This window comes from Podarcis erhardii (assembly GCF_964252035.2).
Source record: "Podarcis erhardii genome assembly, chromosome: 1".
In the NCBI taxonomy this organism is placed as follows: Eukaryota; Metazoa; Chordata; class Lepidosauria; order Squamata; family Lacertidae; genus Podarcis; species Podarcis erhardii.
The window spans coordinates 81,758,005-81,774,711 of record NC_138497.1 but is presented as its reverse complement, the minus strand read 5'-3'; the positions used below and the strand labels follow the sequence as shown (position 1 = coordinate 81,774,711).

The window sequence follows — 16,707 nt, the reverse complement described above, 5'->3', positions numbered from 1 at the left end:
AATACTTTCCCCAGTTCAGTGATTTACAGCTGCAATTCTGACCCCACTTATCTAGGAGTAAGCCTTATTGAATTCAGTAGGACTTACTTCTGAGTAGACATAGCTAGGATTGAATCACAAGGCTGCTATCCAGTGCACAATGAAATTCAGAGTAAATCCTTTTAAATTTTGTGTTGCTTATTTATGAACAAACAGGCATATAATCATGCTGCATGCATAGGAAACAACTCTACATAGTATCTCATACCTATAAAGCATATTGTCTAATATTTTCTCCCATGAACCTATTTGTAAGGATTTTAGCATTGATATCGCACAAAATTGCTTTTATCTGGAAGCTTACCTTAGTTTATGTTTAAGAGAACAGCAATTTAAGATTTAAGTTCAGATATAAAGTTACTGTGATGCATTGGAGCTTACTGTAATTGTAAGGAATTCTGGAGGTGTAAATTCATTTGGAGTATGGAATGTACTCAGGCAAATTCAAGTTGGAAGTAACATAATATTGTTACCTATAAATGGAAAACTTTGCAGCTTAGGAGTTACCTTCATATGCATGAGAGTTGGTTCATGTCTACAACAACAGAAATCTGCAGAAATGGTCTACAAAGGATGTAGTCAAGTACATTCAGCCTTTAAATCAGGGTGAAGAAACTGTGCCCTTCCAGATGTTGTTGTTTCAGCTCTTTTCACCACCAAACATGGCCAATGGTCAGGAATGAAGGGAGTTGTGTTCCTTTGTTGCAGGTCTACTGCAGAGGTAGTGAACTGGATCTGGCTGGCAGGCCAGATTTTTTACTACCCTTAGCCCTCACAGGCCACCTGTCAGTCCCTTGATTTCACTATTACATCAGGTGATGGGGCACTTTGAAGTCCCACCATACAGGACTGATTGTAGATGCTCCAAAGATTTTGCAAGCCCCTTCAAGGATTGGCAGGCTGCAGCTGGTGCAGGAAAAAAAAAGAACAGGGAAACTAACATGGAGAAGAAGTCAGATTACATCATTTCATGTTCCTCAAGCAAGAGGAGTTTCTTCTCTAATGGAGTCATATGTTTTCTTTAGAAGGATATTATCTGCAGCTGAGATATATTTCAGTCTCTTGGTTTATATATTATATAAACACATTATTGACATACATTAAAGTTATATTATTTGAGAATTGTTTCCACATGGAATAGTTTTATGTAGGATGCTTATTCCAGTAAGACTGTGATTCAGGTTGCCATTTTAAAAACATGCAACAGTACAGAGTGAGTTTGATTATCATTAGACTTTTACTAATATCGAATTCTGGACTCAGTCCTACTTCTACTGAAGATAAAGTCATTCTTTTTAGAATTAATTGCCACATTCCTTGAATCATCATCTCTCTTGGATTTGAACTCAGTTTAAGCATTACTACTCTCCATGTGCTTATTTTTCCTTTCTCATGTGGCTTTGGGAGTTAACAAGCATGTTCTGACTAGTTCTCTGAGAGTTGTTGGCAGTGGTTTGCTGCTAATGTTTTAGCAGGGGGTGGGGGTGGGTGTTGCTTTTGCCCAGACCACCTCTTGCCGCATTCTTTGTATGTTCTTTAAGAAGGGGGTAGAGAACCAGAGCTCCTGATAGTTTGTTTCCCTTCTTTTTTGAAAAAAAGTTTCCTCACAAGCACAGCTGAGAATTTAGGCAACACCATTGGCAAACAGATCTATTAAGTGCACTTGCTGGGAATGTTTATCTATGTTATTTCTGAAAAATATGCTGAGGGTATTGATAGTATAGCACTCTGTTCGGCTTGTGTAATTTGCAGAGGAGGTTAGTCAAGGCATTATTGGTGGGTGTACAAGTCTGGGGACGTCTTCTTACAGAAGATGGATTTTAAAATGCTTGTTGCTTAGTGCCATCTGGTGTATTTTCAGTTTAATTTGAACTTGACAGGAATTAGACAGAAGGATCAGTCATAGACAAGGAAGGCACTCTCGTTTTTTCAGGAATTAGATAGAACCTCTAAAATACCTTGCCTCAGCCATCACCAATGAGTACAAAATTGTAAGAGGATAATGAAATACTAAAATCACCAGGGCTATACTTCAGTGAGTGACATTTTTCAGTCTCCATTTATGCTTATTCTCAGTTCTGAAGAGGTAGTAAGAAACATAAAGAGGCCTGTGGCTTGAATTTGAGTTTTCAAATTTTCCTTATACAATCCATACAAGTAGGAATCTAAAAGGAATTGAGAGGGGAAGGAAGGGGGCCAAATAATGATTCTCATTCCTTTTACCCACAATAGGTAAATTGTTGGACAGGGGCTCAGATAAAACTTTTTTTCTGAGCCAAATAGCATCCCCATAGTAAAAGGGCTGAAACCACCTTCCTGACCTTGAAGCAAGTGTTGAGAGGAGGGCACTGAGCATACTGTCTGTGAACCCAACTCTCCTCTCTCAGTTGTGGAGGTGAAAGGAGGGTTCAGCCTCCCTTTGCCTCTGAAGTGACCGTGGGTGGAGGAGACATTTGAGTAGATCTGGAGAATGTGATGCTGCAACTCAAGACTCTTAGGATGTGTGTTAATAGCTTACCTAGTGTCATCTTACCTGGTGGCTCCTAGTGTTAATTAAGTGGGAAACAAACTATGCTCACTTTCTGCTCCACCAGCACTATTAACCTTTCTCCCCAGGCCCATCACTGATGGAGTGGCAGGCATTTGTTCTCCTCTCCTCCTTTCTTCCTGTAAGTATTCTGCAAGTAGACTGTTGGTAGAGGCTGTCTCCTACCCTGCCATTCTCCTCCCTCTTTAGGTCTTCTGGACATCTGTCTTTGGACATACCACTTTAGAAATAGGTATTCCCAGTCCAGGATTTCCCCACAAAGGAAGCTCCAGCAGTAATATATGAGCCAGCCCATATTTTTTCCACTCATATTGTAAAGACACTGACATTTTGTTTTGTGGCTTTTTCAGGCTTCCATTTTCCATTCACACCAGGAGAACAATTACTCCTGATACTTAGCTTCATCCTTCCTCTATGGTCTAATGGCCATGGGCAACCAGAGCAAGAAATTCATTTGAGAAAGCACACCACCTAATTTCACAGTGACATTCCTTCAGAGATGATGCTCAAGATTCTGAAAGAGAAGCTCATTTTTTCGATCAGCTATAGGCTAGAAAGCTGAAGACATTTTCTAAGGATGACATCACATCCTCCAAGGAAGAACAATCTCCAGATTGTGAAGATGCACGTTCTGAGACAGAAAGAGCTCTATTCATAGGCTTTAAAATAGCAGCCTGAAGATTGATGATGTTTTATACATGTTATAATTGCTGGTTTCCGCTTGAATCGGGCATGCAAAGTGCATGCCATCTGGAATACTTGTAGTCAGGCTGATAAAGATTGGAGGTTCAGCCATAAACGTGTCTTATCTGGCAAGCTTGTAATGTGGAGGGCAGGGGGCACAGAATGTACATTCCTTTTGTAAAAAATGAGATCCAGGGGCTTGTTGTTAAATAAATAAACAAACTATAATCATACATTTCCAGTTTATCAAGACTATGTTAAAACAAATCTCCATATCTCCAAATCTCCAACAGGTTGTAGAAGTGGACACACTTTTGAAATTATTGTTTTTCATAAACTACATCCTGACAAAGAGAAGTACAACAACGATAGCAGAGGACATGTTTTTCATGCAGAAGGTCCCAGTTTCAACCCCTGGTTTCTCCAAGTAGGGCTGGGAAAGACTATTGCCTGGAACCCTGGAAAGCTGCTGCCAATAAGTGTTAGTGGTGCTCAGCTAAATGGACTGATGGTCTGCTTTGTTTATAATGCAGCTTCCTATGGTCCTCCTATCCAGTTCCACAATGGCTAGCAATTGAGTTTTCTTTGGGTGCAGCTTTCAATATAAATTCAATATATAAACAATAAATAATAAATTCGAGGTTCAGACATTGCACTAAGCTAACCCCTTCACAGTTTGCTTGCACTTTGCATGAAGGAAGGAGCGAAGCAGACTCTGGCTGCATTCATCAGCTAGTATACACCTTGTGTACCTTATGGCTTATGGTTTAGTGTTAGCATGTGAAACTGACAGGAGGGAAACAGCTGGACATCCACCTATCCATTTGGACTCTTAGGTGACTTATTTATCTCCAGTACTAACCTCATGTAGTTGCTTACTATTAACTTACAGAAATGATCACTGGGTTGAAATTATCCTCCCCCTTTATTTCAGCTACAGTTTTTCTCTGCCCTTCCTTATTACTCGTCCCATCCTTCATCGGGCTTTGCATAATTAGCATTATAAAACTTCATAAAACTATTCTAGTCAAACAAATAAAAACAGTGAAAGGACTGCATGGGTGAGGGGTGCTGAATCTTTTCCTTCCTACAACTTCCCAAAGCCACTATTCTCTGTTCCTAGCTCACTTCTACAATTAGAGAAGAGCAGCTGAAGTAACTGACTACAGAGTGTTGGGAAGCCAGAGTGTAGCTCTCTCCTTAACTTTAAAGTATGTTAAAGTTAGAGCAAGACCTTATATACACCCCTCTTTATATGTGAATGAGGCAGATATGTGAAACATGGCTCCAACTTGCCTAGTTTGGCTCTACTTACAGTGGCTGGATGGCATAGGAAGTATAGGAAGTTATTTTTAAAACTCCAGGGCAGTTTTGCCAGCACTTTGCAATTAGCAGTTTGAATTATTTTGTGGGTGGTAGGGCTATTTTTCCATTTTCTGAAAAGGGGAGTCCTAATAAATGATTAAGTAAAGGGATATTCATGGACTGGTCTGATCGTATTTACATGTTATACAACCCTCTTATTGCTACATCAAAATAATACGGCTGGCCATTTCTAGTTAGCAGGTGGTCCAGCCACCACAGGGTTGACAGAGCTGTCGGTTTGTTATGCCTTAAATATGTCACATTCAGCTTAATGTCTGATCTGTGGGTGGAAATGGCAAATGCATCAGGAGAGCAAATCACTTAAAACCACAGATGTCTCTAGCATGCTGTCACTCTCTAGCTTTGTGTAATTGTTGGCACCACAGTGGAGCAGTGGTTTGGACACTTTGGTTTGGCTTTCTATGGTCTGTTAGTGGAGCAGTATGCAAAGTACACAAGGGGTCATACAGGTCTCACTTCTTCCCTTTGGCCCTTATCCAGCTACAAATGTGTGCATCAGCCTTGGCTGCATATATACAGTGTCTGGTCAGATAATTGCTGGTACTATTATTCTGCTGTTTTGGGCGGAGAAATATTATACCCAGCTGCTCCCCTGCTCAGCTCCCTCTCTTGAACAGTTCCTCAGGACTGCTACACAGTTTGATGCACACAGCCATAGCAACTGAGCAGGGGAAGGAACCACAAGCACAGCAGATACTTGTGAGCATGGTCCCTCAACCACATAGGGATATGCATGCTGAAGCCTGCCTCCACCTACACCTCTATGCTTACAAACATAATTCTATTTGTATACCACCTTTCTGCAGTTCAAACCATGCTCAAGGCAACTTGCAACATGAAAAAATACATAACTACAACATAACAAAAATAGTTAGAAACAATAAATAAAACATTAAAAATACACAACCAAACTGAACAATTGCCACATAAACCACAATATCTAAAATAAAGATTCAAAAAACCAACATCAACAGGTCCCCCCAACAAAATCCCCCAGCCCAAGAGTCTGTTCATCAGCGTCAGTTTCTGTACCTGTAGTGAGTTAAAGCCCCACCCTCTGGGAAAAGGTGGGAAAAGGCCTGCAAGGCAGGGAGCAGGTCTTCCAGGACTCAAAGGCATTTAGCATTAGCATCTGATTCTATTTGTAACTCTCAATTTTTCTCCTGTCACTGATTTGTCTCTGCTCCATTTCCTGGTTGGTTTGCATGAAAGAAGTGGCCACACTCTGATAATGTGTTGTGGTAAGCCTCATGCTCACATGTCACCCCCCCCCCTTTCCTCCACCCGCAAGAGGAGCAGATTGATTGACAGCTTCCAGTTATTATTTGGAAACAACCCGTTCCCTACTTCTGTTCTAAACCTCAAACAGAAGCTTTAATTCTCTTCCCCTTGCGCACAAAGAAGGAAAGAAGAGGAAGGAAAGCCTGTGAGACAAAAACTTGCTATGCTGCATTCTGAATGAAACCTATATATTTGTACAGATAGTGCTTGTTTATATTTGGGGAAAAGTTCACTGTATCAGTCATCCTGTCTATGTTCTATTGGTCCTTACTCATTATCAAAGTCCCTTTTTTAAATAAAAAGTTGAGTTTGCATGCAGTCATCCATTGCACCCCAAAACTGTCCCAATGAAGGGGAACCCCTACTGGGCCTGGGTGTGTGCATACATTGTGTGCTGAAGCTGTAACAATTTTCAGAGACTTGACCAAAACAAGAGTTTGCTTCATCAAATGTTTGAAGTGATAAGTTGGCAGGTGATGTTGGGAAAGATGGAGGACACAAGGAGAAGGGGACAACAGAGGACGAGATGATTGGACAGTGTTCTCGAAGCTACCAGCATCAGTCTGACCAAACCGCGGGAGGCAGTGGAAGACAGGAGTGCCTGGCGTGCTCTGGTCCATGGGGTCATGAAGAGTCGGACACGACTAAACAACCAAACAACAACAACAACAACAACAGCAGCAGCACACGGTTGTAGAGAAAAAAAATCTATAATGAGGTCATTGGGAAATGAAATGTAAAAAGTATAGGCTTTGACCATTTTTATTCCATTGCACATGTTAACTTATCAATGACAGGTTGTTTGCATTATCATCAGCACTGCTTTGTCAATGATCACTGTACTTATTTTACATACCTTTAAGCTTTAATGTAATTGTCATAGCCTTTTTTTGCATTTCATTTCCCTAAGACCTAACTGTTTACATTTTTTTCTATATACGTACCTGACAGCTTAGGATAAAACCTCATGCATCTGATGAAGTTGACTCTGGTCCATGGAATCTTATGCCATAATAAATGTGTTAAAACCTAAGGTGTCACAAATCACTCTTGTTTATTTTGAAGATGGTGATTGAGTTGAAGGTTTAGCATATTTCTGGCTCTGACTGCTTCTTTCTTCAGAATCTCTAGGTTCTTGACTGAAGGAGGAGAGCCCACCAACTCAAGGGAGTTAGATTCTATTGTACAAAGGTGTCATTTATATACTTTTCCCTCCTCTCCCCTCAATGTATGCTCATCCACCCACACCATAAGCTGTATTTCACACATTCTCACATCTTGCTGCCACAATATTCTTTCTCCTCTCATGGATACACAAATACCACCTGATCTTCCTTCCACATGGACCTATTCAACAAACTCCCCCTCACATAATGGCCATGTTCTCTTTCACACATACATATACATGTGTACTCTACATTACTCACTCAACTGCTGCTCATGGCAGACAAATTGCAAGGTGGACATGTCATTTTATGAGTTTTATATTCACATTTTTTGGTAATTTTAAACCCGAACATATGGTTTGGGAATGGATGTTTGCTATTGTTTTTGTCATTGCGAATCAATAATGAAAATATAGGTGCACCATTATGATTGTCTGCAAGGATTCCCACAATGCAGAGTTGATGTTGCCAGCCTTCAGATCACATTTGTAATGCAGAGTTGGTCTGCCAACAGGTCTGGCGCCTGAAACCAGCTGCTCGTAGAGCACATCCTTCAGGATCCTGCCATCTTCCATTCCATGGGCATGCTCCCCCATCACTGCTGTCGCTTCTGGCTGACTGGGAGCAGGGCACGGAGGGTTCCATGCCCCATCACCCCATGGCGCTTGAATGGCTGCACTTCAGTGGTGGGGACGGGGCGAGTGTGGAGGACTTCCTCTGTGCTCCCCCAGCCTCTGCCACTGATGGGTGGGCACTCACATGCCGGGTGGGAGCAGGGCGGTGGGGGTGCACTTTACGCTCTGGGCCCTGCTTCTGCCCAGCAGGCCAGGGCCAGCTCATCATCGGGCAAGCAGGCGCTTTTGTGCAGGGTGGGGGCACAGAGGGCGGAGAGCACCCTCCATGCTCTGTCCCCATCAAGTGTGTGAGTGCCTGCCCACCAGCTGACGGATGGGGGCTCGAGTGCCTGGCGGGGCGTGGAGTGTGCTCTTCACCCTCTGCACCCTGCCCAGTGCACGGGGCCCATCCATTTGCTGGCCGGCAAAGAAACCCTCTGTGCTCGCCCATGGGGCTCGCATGCCAGGCACATGGGGGGGGGGGAGGCTCCTGCTTTGTACCCCACTCAGATTCTGTGCCGGGGCCTCCGGCCCCTCCCACTACACCACTGAGTCAGACCACTGGTTCATCATTTCTGGTATTGGTTTTTCCAGGGTGTTAGGCAAACGTCTTCATACAACTTGAGCTCTTTTGATTTGAGATGCTGAGAACTCAACCTGAGACCATTCTAATGGAGAAAAGAACTCACAACATTGAGCTACACGAAATAGTGCACTAATTCTAGGACATCTGGAACCCAAATGAAAACTTGGGAATAGGAGTTGCAGGTGCACTGTGTGTGTTGGGATTGTGATGGGGCAAGGTGACAGCAAGGTCAGTGGACCTCTGAATTGATAGCAGTTCTATTCCACAGGTAAGCACACACCTGCTAGATGCTGTCACCACAAACCCACAGCTCACCCATCTTGCTGCAGCCTCTCTTTGCTCCACCCTTGTCCTAGCAAGGGCACTTCTGCTGTTCCTTCCCTTCATGAGGTGCTGTTGGCTGCTTTGAACTGACAGTGTAGCACTGTATCTCCCTTCCTTAGGAATGAGTAGCTTTGGGCTGGTGTGCTAACCTAAGGGCTGCATATGGTGTCTTTTATATCTAATGGGATATGCATAAGCCAATTTCCGTATGATCTAGTAGCATTGTGGATTTAACTAAATCTCCCTAGTTTTATCTGAAATCTTGTGACTTTATCTGAAATCTTGTGGCCTCGTTCTTGTTCTTTACACTAAGCCTTAACCCTCCAGATGTATATTCTGCAGTGCTCCTTCCCCACTCCATGCTACATCCTCATGTCATAAAGAATTAGAGCCAAACTATATGTTACATTAAGCACACTGCAGTATTTAAAAATGTGATTAGGACTCCTCAGTTTTCTTTCCTATCAAAAAGCAGCCATGGTGTGTGTGTCTTAGTCTTAGCGTATTAGGACAGCAGCATTTGCCCTGTCCTAGCTTGGCTGAAGGCTGCCAGGGAAGGCAGTGGCACTTACTGGAAGGAATAGGGAAGGCCAGGAGACCATGGCAAGGGTATGCTGGAAATCACTCAGGGAGAATGGTTGTTCTCAGCAGCATGTAGAGACCTCATGAAGGCTGACTGCTTAGGATCTGCTGTTAATCCCACCTGCTCCAAGGAACTGTCTGTTTCTTAAATGGCCATTGCCTGACTCTGCAGCTGTCTTACGGCACAGGAGTAGTGGAGACTGCATTTAAGTCCGGGGTATAAGGAGTATAAGGAGTTGGGTGCCTTCTGAGTATGAGGAGTTGGGTGAATCCTGGAATGGGGGATGATGCCTCCCTAGGTGATGCCTCCCCTCCTTCTGATTCTTCCTTTGAGTCAGAGAAGGAATTGAGGCTAGAGAACATGACTGTGTGGGAGAGATGGGGTTCTCTTCCTCCCAACTATAATCCTGATACAGATTGGGCTGCTGACAGCTACTTTAGGTTAGGAAAGGAAAGGAAAGTGGCAGCCCTAGTTGTACATTTCAATATTATGCTTAACATAGCATGTAGTGGAGCCCTCCACAGCTACAGCAGCATGTGAGAGAGGAGACCTTTGACTCTTTGATTAAGAAGATGGCCCCTCCTGTGTGCCTCTTGTTTACAGAATATTAAAGAAGCAGCCAAAGGTCCAAAGCCTTTTCAGCCTTTTGCTCCTACAATTCTGTCTCTGATGTAATCTGTTGTAGGGAAAGAGGATTTCTGATATTTAGAAAGGATTTAGAATGTTCCAAAGTCATTACAGTGCACTCAGTTGCTCTGATTTGTCTAGTGAAAGAGGTGCTGCCTCTCTGCTGCCGCACTTGCTATCTGAGAGCATTCTCTGTCCCTTGGTGTTTCTCTCATGAGTGACAGCATTATGTGCTCTCATTCTCAGTCCTTGCTCCCATAATTCATAAGTCTCCTGAGAGCAGGAAATGAGGTCACTTCCTTCTAAAGTGAGATCAAAATGTAGAAAGAGGTGGGGGGAGTCCTGATTCACACATGCTTTGCTTAAAGCAGCTTCAGTTGAATAAATGAAGGTTGTGTTTGGAGGTAGGGACCTGCTGTGATGGAGGTAGTGTTGATGCTGCTGCTGTTGCTGCTGGTGATGCGGATGACTGGCTTTGTTGGCAGACAGTCACCAAGCTGTTTTTTCCCTCCTGCTTGGGATTTTCAGTGGTGCCAGGGCGAGTATGCTGATTCCTCCTTCACTCATGAAGGCTCCGTCCATGGACACGGACTATCCCAAGAAAGCTTCTTGGGACAGAAGAATGTGCTTCTACTGGACTACATGCTATGTAAGCATATTTTATTCACACACACTCCTGTTTCTATTTGAGCCTGGGAACCCAGCTTGTTTAACAGTGCACTTGAGACATTTTAAATACATTTCTGTGCAAATAAATGCCTTCCCATGACTTCATAAATACACGCTCTAATCCAGGTTTAAAGTCCTTTTCAAACACTTGGTAATCCTTTACTGTTTTAAGTAGTCAGGACATGTACTCATCATCACAGCAAATTAGTTAATTTATACAATTTGATTGCACTATTCTACACAATAGGGGAAGATAAAGTGTGGTAACATATTATTTCCCATCCTTTTAATGCATGCATATGGAAGAATTGGGATTCTAATGTGAGTTAGTGATCATGAGTACAAGAGTTGTATTGATTCCAGGCTACTTAATTAATCTAGAGTAACATGATATGATACCTTCTATGTGCTGCCTTCTTTCTGCTTTCTTCCAGGACTCATAATTGCAGGTCCAGTGAATTTTGAGTGCATCTATCAATTCCTGATTTTTTAACTGCTCAAATAAAAAACATGAATGATCTGCCTCTTAACTTTCAGGATAACATACTTTTTTCATTTAGCTCTTATGCTGCCTATGTACCATATGCTTTTTCATTCTCAGTTGCTACTGTTCTTACTCTTGACTTCCACACTACCTTCAATAGTTTGGAGAAAAACAGGTTCAGGTGGCTGTCATATAAATAGTAGGCTTGCTAAGGTAAAGAAAGGTAGCCAATTCAAAGTTACTTGGTTTTAAACATGAATCATTCTTTGTTCATATTTTCTGTGAGATTTCATTGCTGGAAAAGTTTCATGATTGCAAAATATAATACAGGAGGTAGAGTCCAGCTAATTGTTCTAGAGGGAGTAATATTTTACAAAGATATACAAGGAGTGTTGGAAGCGAACAATGATCCTCAGGAAAATGTGAGGGAAGGGAAGGCTAGTAATGCTTGCCAATTTTTTTGGTGGGAAGAATGAAATATATCACCAGGGATTTTCACTAGAGCAACTTGGTACCAGTTCTTCATAATGGTAACAGTTCTTCATAATGTCAGCAACTTGATGGGTTAGGTGAATGAATCTTAAGAAATCAGCCCCTGCTGCTCAGTGAATGTAGATCTGCCCTTTACAATTAAATTCATAAAAATGGGAGGACATACATATTTTCTCAGAGGGGACAGAAGAGGGGCAAGACAAAGAAGATAGCTTCCTTCCTTTTCCCTTCTCTCTAGAATTCTTCTCTGTCATCTGTACTTCCTTGCCCAATCCAATGAAGGAGAGCCACTCTCAGATACTTGGATGTGTATCTAATTGTACATCCTTATGGAGAATATATATTCCAACAGTGCAGTACAGATAGACTGCATCTACACTCAGATGTACATTTGCATGTTCATCTCATTTATCCTCTTGTTTTAAGCTGAAAGAAGATTCTTCCTTTCATTTCAAAGGATACTGTTTGGTGGCAGGGGTAGCTGTGCTTTGGATGTTCAGCTCAAGGTACAATATTTTCTCTGGGAGGGCCCTCAGATTAAGAAACAAAATGACACTTAATTAACCTGGAGGGTGTCAGGCATACTTTCCAACAACATTTTTGAGAATTCTCTGAAACCACTTCACCAAAGTTCCTATGGTTTGAATCTTGGAAGTTCTGCTTAGATCATTTGAATGTGAACCTTGTGTAAAACAACAACATCATATGATAATTGTAGATAGACGTAGAAAGTATATACTGGTATATATTGGTGCTTACTACAAGAGTGCTATGAGAAGCAAATCCTGACTGTGATGCATATAGTAGAAATGAGATTATTTCGGTGTTGTCCATTTTGTTAATTGCTTAAGAGAACAATTAAATAAGATCAAGTCTGAGGTGCATTGACAGCAGCAATGAGTGCGCGCGCGTGCGTTCTCTCTCTCTCTCTCTCTCTCTCTCTCTCTCTCACACACACACACACACACACACACTACTCCTGGGACAGCAACAGAATCAAGATACCGGAGGATAAGGAAATGGAGAAGCTCAAAATTATCAAAAATGTTAGGCCTGATTGAGACTTATTATAGATCATGTTCAGGTCCGTCTTAAACTATATTATTAGTGCTTGGTGAAGTCATCAGGATGGATTATAAATTGAGATGTAGCCAGGCAGGACTGAGGAGAACTAAGATGCTCTGGACATCAGGAAGATATCCCCCCTCCTTGTACCTACTCTTGCCAAATTGTTCTGTGAAGAACAGAGGAAGTACTACTGGTGTGAATCAGGAAGCTAAGCTATTTATTCCTGAATAGAAATGGAGCCACTTTCAGCTGTCAAATCTGTTGCAAATTTTTCAGCTGAGAAAGGCTCTCTGGTTTATGTGGAAGGCTTGAGTTCCTACTGCTAGATTTAGTAGGCAGACCCTTCAAGATACCTCAACTATGCTTCAAGCAGCAAAACCTCTCCTAGGCCTGATAGTCTCTTGGAACCTGTTCAGACATTGAAGAGGACATTGTGGACAAGTGATGTTCATTTTCAAAATGAAACTCAATACCAGTACAACCAACCTGGATGTTTAGAACGGGGTAGTGACTCCACCCATGAAGCAGTACAAAAATCACCAGTTTTTCAAGGACACATTCTGTGGGGAAAGGCCATATAGACAAGTGCTGTATGCTTTGAGTTATGGAGTTGAGAATTACGGTATATTGTAGGGATTAATTTGAAATTCATCACCAGAGTTTGTGAGTAGGAAAGACTATATGCATAGGCCCCGACTGCAGTGTTGCCATTAACAAGCTTCTGAGAAAAGGAAGCACTAGAGAAGCATCTGGCCATTAAATATCCAGAAATATTCAGGGGGACTTGCCAAAGGATGATCTGGGCTGGCTTCAGCACGTGCCTTCGGCATGTATGCCTGTGGCAGCTGTGCCTGGAAGCAAGCAAGGGCTGACTGAAAACCACAGCTGCCACTTGCTGCAAGGGCATGAGAATAGGCTCTTTAGACATTGAATTTGAATGGAGCTGCTATGCAAGCTGGGTTTGGGCGACTCACAGAGCAATCTGTTGTATCAGTTCTAGTGTTTCACAAAGGGGTATAGGGAGATTTCTTCATAAGCTGTGGGGAGCTGGGGGTGAAGTATAAAAAAATTCTGTTTATGTGATGTTCAGGCTAGAGGAAGTTTTTGAACAGTTGCTTGGGTGAGCAGAGTGCTGGGTGAAGAGAATTATTGTACAGCTGCTGTCCACAGAAAAATGAATCACTCCTTATGGCCAAATGAATTAGCATAATTACTGTTTCTGGGTGGATAAATTATGGACCTTACAGTCTGATATTCAGATTTAGAATAGGAACGCTCTTGAATTTTGTCTAGTATCCCAGTGTGACACTGGTATCTGAGATGACTGATGCCAGTGGCAAAATGAATTATATAACTCAGAAGCTCTTTGAATATCCAGCCCAAGGTGCTTGCAGGCAAAATATTACTTGTAGGATTCCCTCCAGCTGTGAATGCATTCCCATTTCTATTCTAGGAGAAGTCTGTTATTACGGCCACAAAAGTATGACATGAATCTGTGAAGATCTCTTCCCCTGCTATTCATTAGTGGGATCTTCTGCTGAATTGAAAGTCTTCTATAAACAGAAGGAGCTCTTCCACTTGTAGAAGGCTTAGTATCCAAGCCAATGGATTCAAAAGTCTCAGTGTCTAATTGCAGTCATAAAAATAGCTGATAGCAAGATTTTAGATTATGTGCATCATGCTTTGGTTCATAATGCTAAAACTGATACACTTTATAACTGATGTGGCTAACCTTCCTGTTGCAAATCCTATAACCTGACTAACACCTTGCAGACATATGGGTAGGAATTTCTGCTTTAATAACATCATGGGCATACTGTATATGCTGGTCTTGGAGAACCAATATCAAAAGCCTTCCTGTTGTCCTGTGGGTTTTTTGGTTGTGATTCAACATCCATTTCCATGCACAATCCTGTGAATACGTATGATTGTACAGCCATTTATTCCAGCAACAAAATCATCAAGTTTGCTGATGACACTACGGTGGTGGGGCTCATTTCAGGAGGGGATGAGTCCGCCTATCGGGACGAGGTGGAGCGGCTTTGTGCTTGGTGTGGAGAGAACAATCTGGCTCTTAATACGGCTAAGACCAAGGAATTGGTGGTGGATTACAGGGAAAAAAAGGCGGACATTCAGCCCTTGTATATCAACGGGGAACGGGTGGAGAGGGTGGCGGAATTCAGGTTTTTGGGAGTGACTATCGATCAGGGCATGACTTGGAGCGCAAATACCACTGCTCTGGTGAAGAAGGCCCAGCAGAGAATTTATTTCCTCAGACTTTTAAAGAAGAACAATCTGAGTGAGAGACTGCTGGTGTCCTTCTACCGAGGCTCCATAGAGAGCATTCTCACATACTGTATTTGTGCCTGGTTCTCCAGCTGTACAGCTAGGAAGAGGAAGGTGCTCCAGAAGGTCATAACCACAGCCCAAAGGATTATTGGTCATCCCCTCCCATCTTTGGAAGAACTGTACGGTTCCCGTTGTCTTAGGAAAGCAAACAATATCCTGCAGGATACATCTCACCCGGGACACAGTCTGTTTGTACTACTGCCTTCTGGCAGGAGATACAGAAACATCAAGTCAAGGACAAATAGACTGAAAAATAGTTTCTATCCAAGAGCTGTGGCCTTCTTAAATGCAGTAACTCGATAGTGTGACCTGGGAGTTTGATGGGTGTGGGTGTGGGTGTGGCTGGAATGTGGTTTGTTTGGTTGTTGTTGTTGTTTTGCTTTTGTTGTTTTTAAGGGATGGCATCCAATTTCGTTGCACTTGTGCAATGTTGCACTTGTGTAATGACAATAAAGAATCTATCTATCTATCTATCTATATGACAGAGATGTCTGTGCACCTTGTTTATCACACCTTGTAAAGGTTAACATTTGACAAGTACCATACATATTTACTCTGAAGTGAGTCCTACCTCATTCAGTGGAGCTGACTTTCATGCAGGGATACATACATTTGTATGCTTAGACTTCACTGTCAAAACTAGAAAAACTTGAATGTTTGTCATGTACGACAAACTTCAGCTTCCTGATTGAGTGGATCTCTTTCTTCAGAAGAATCATTCTGTAGAAAAATTGCCACCCACCCATTCAGGAAGCTCCACTTCATGGGTTTTGACAGGCTGTGTTACAGGCTGGAATTTGGGTCACAAGCACCATGTTGTAGCAGCTGACTCTCCAGAGGACTTACTGGACCAAAATGAACAAATTAATAGGTGCCAATGTGGATATGAATTCCAGAATTTTTTAAAAGTAGGTTAGCAGACTGGTCCGAGCATTCTTGCCAGGGAAACAGTTTGGGAATGCCAACCTAGCATCCGTACTTCTTTGCATGTGCAAATGCAATTTAGAGTCTGAATACCTTATGATAGTTCATAGGACTGGCTTTATATTATGTCCCCAAACCCCAAATTCCCGTGCTTTTATCCTATGTGTAATATGGAATAAAGTTGCTTAGCTACCTGTTAGAGCTTCCACAGGCATCTAGAAAAGATCAGTAACCAATACAGAGCTCTGTAATAAGATTCCCACTAATCTTGTGAATTGGAATCCAGTGAGCATGGGCTTTACTCCACTTTCAGCTAATGCTCACCTCCCTTCATCTATAGCTGTGTTTCTTTTGATCCTCCTAATGCCTCTTTTAAACATTCAGGTGTTGCATCATCTGTAGCTCTGAATAGCAGTATCAGGACAGTTTAGGAATCTGCATGCCCTTAGGGATAAATTCCAGAAGAATAGCCTTTTATCAGAATAATGACAACAAGCCCATGAGCATCTTTAAAAGTAACACATTTATTGTGGCATGACCGCCTCATCTTCATCATGTGCAAGGAAGTGGCACAATATTATTTTTGCTGGGCATGATCAAACAATCAAACCATCAAAGCATGAATAAGGAAATCATCCTGATAATTACTGCAGAATCTACCTAACCTCCATTTTTAAAAGAGCAAGTCTTTAGCTTTTAGTAGTTATATGAACATTTATAAGGGGGTTGGGAAGGGGAGACTCTCTGGCTTCTAAAGATTGCTAAATAGGACCGTTTTCTAGTCCTGGAGTGATGAAAGTAACAAGACTAGGTTGCAAGTGATTTTTACCTAACCCATTTCATTTATTGTACAACATTGTGAATGTTTAGCCTCCCTCTCCTT

At 42.2% G+C, this 16,707-nt stretch overlaps 1 protein-coding gene across 1 annotated transcript in view; it reads left to right on the top strand.

Annotated features, from left to right (window-relative positions):
• The window catches only part of DAGLA (diacylglycerol lipase alpha), an 89,349-nt gene that overhangs the window by 36,617 nt on the left and 36,025 nt on the right, over window positions 1-16,707 (top strand). Inside the window, exon 3 of the mRNA XM_081838023.1 lies at window positions 10,367-10,487. The gene's annotated coding sequence lies outside the window, so the exon portion shown is untranslated. The remainder of the gene's footprint in view (window positions 1-10,366; window positions 10,488-16,707) is intronic.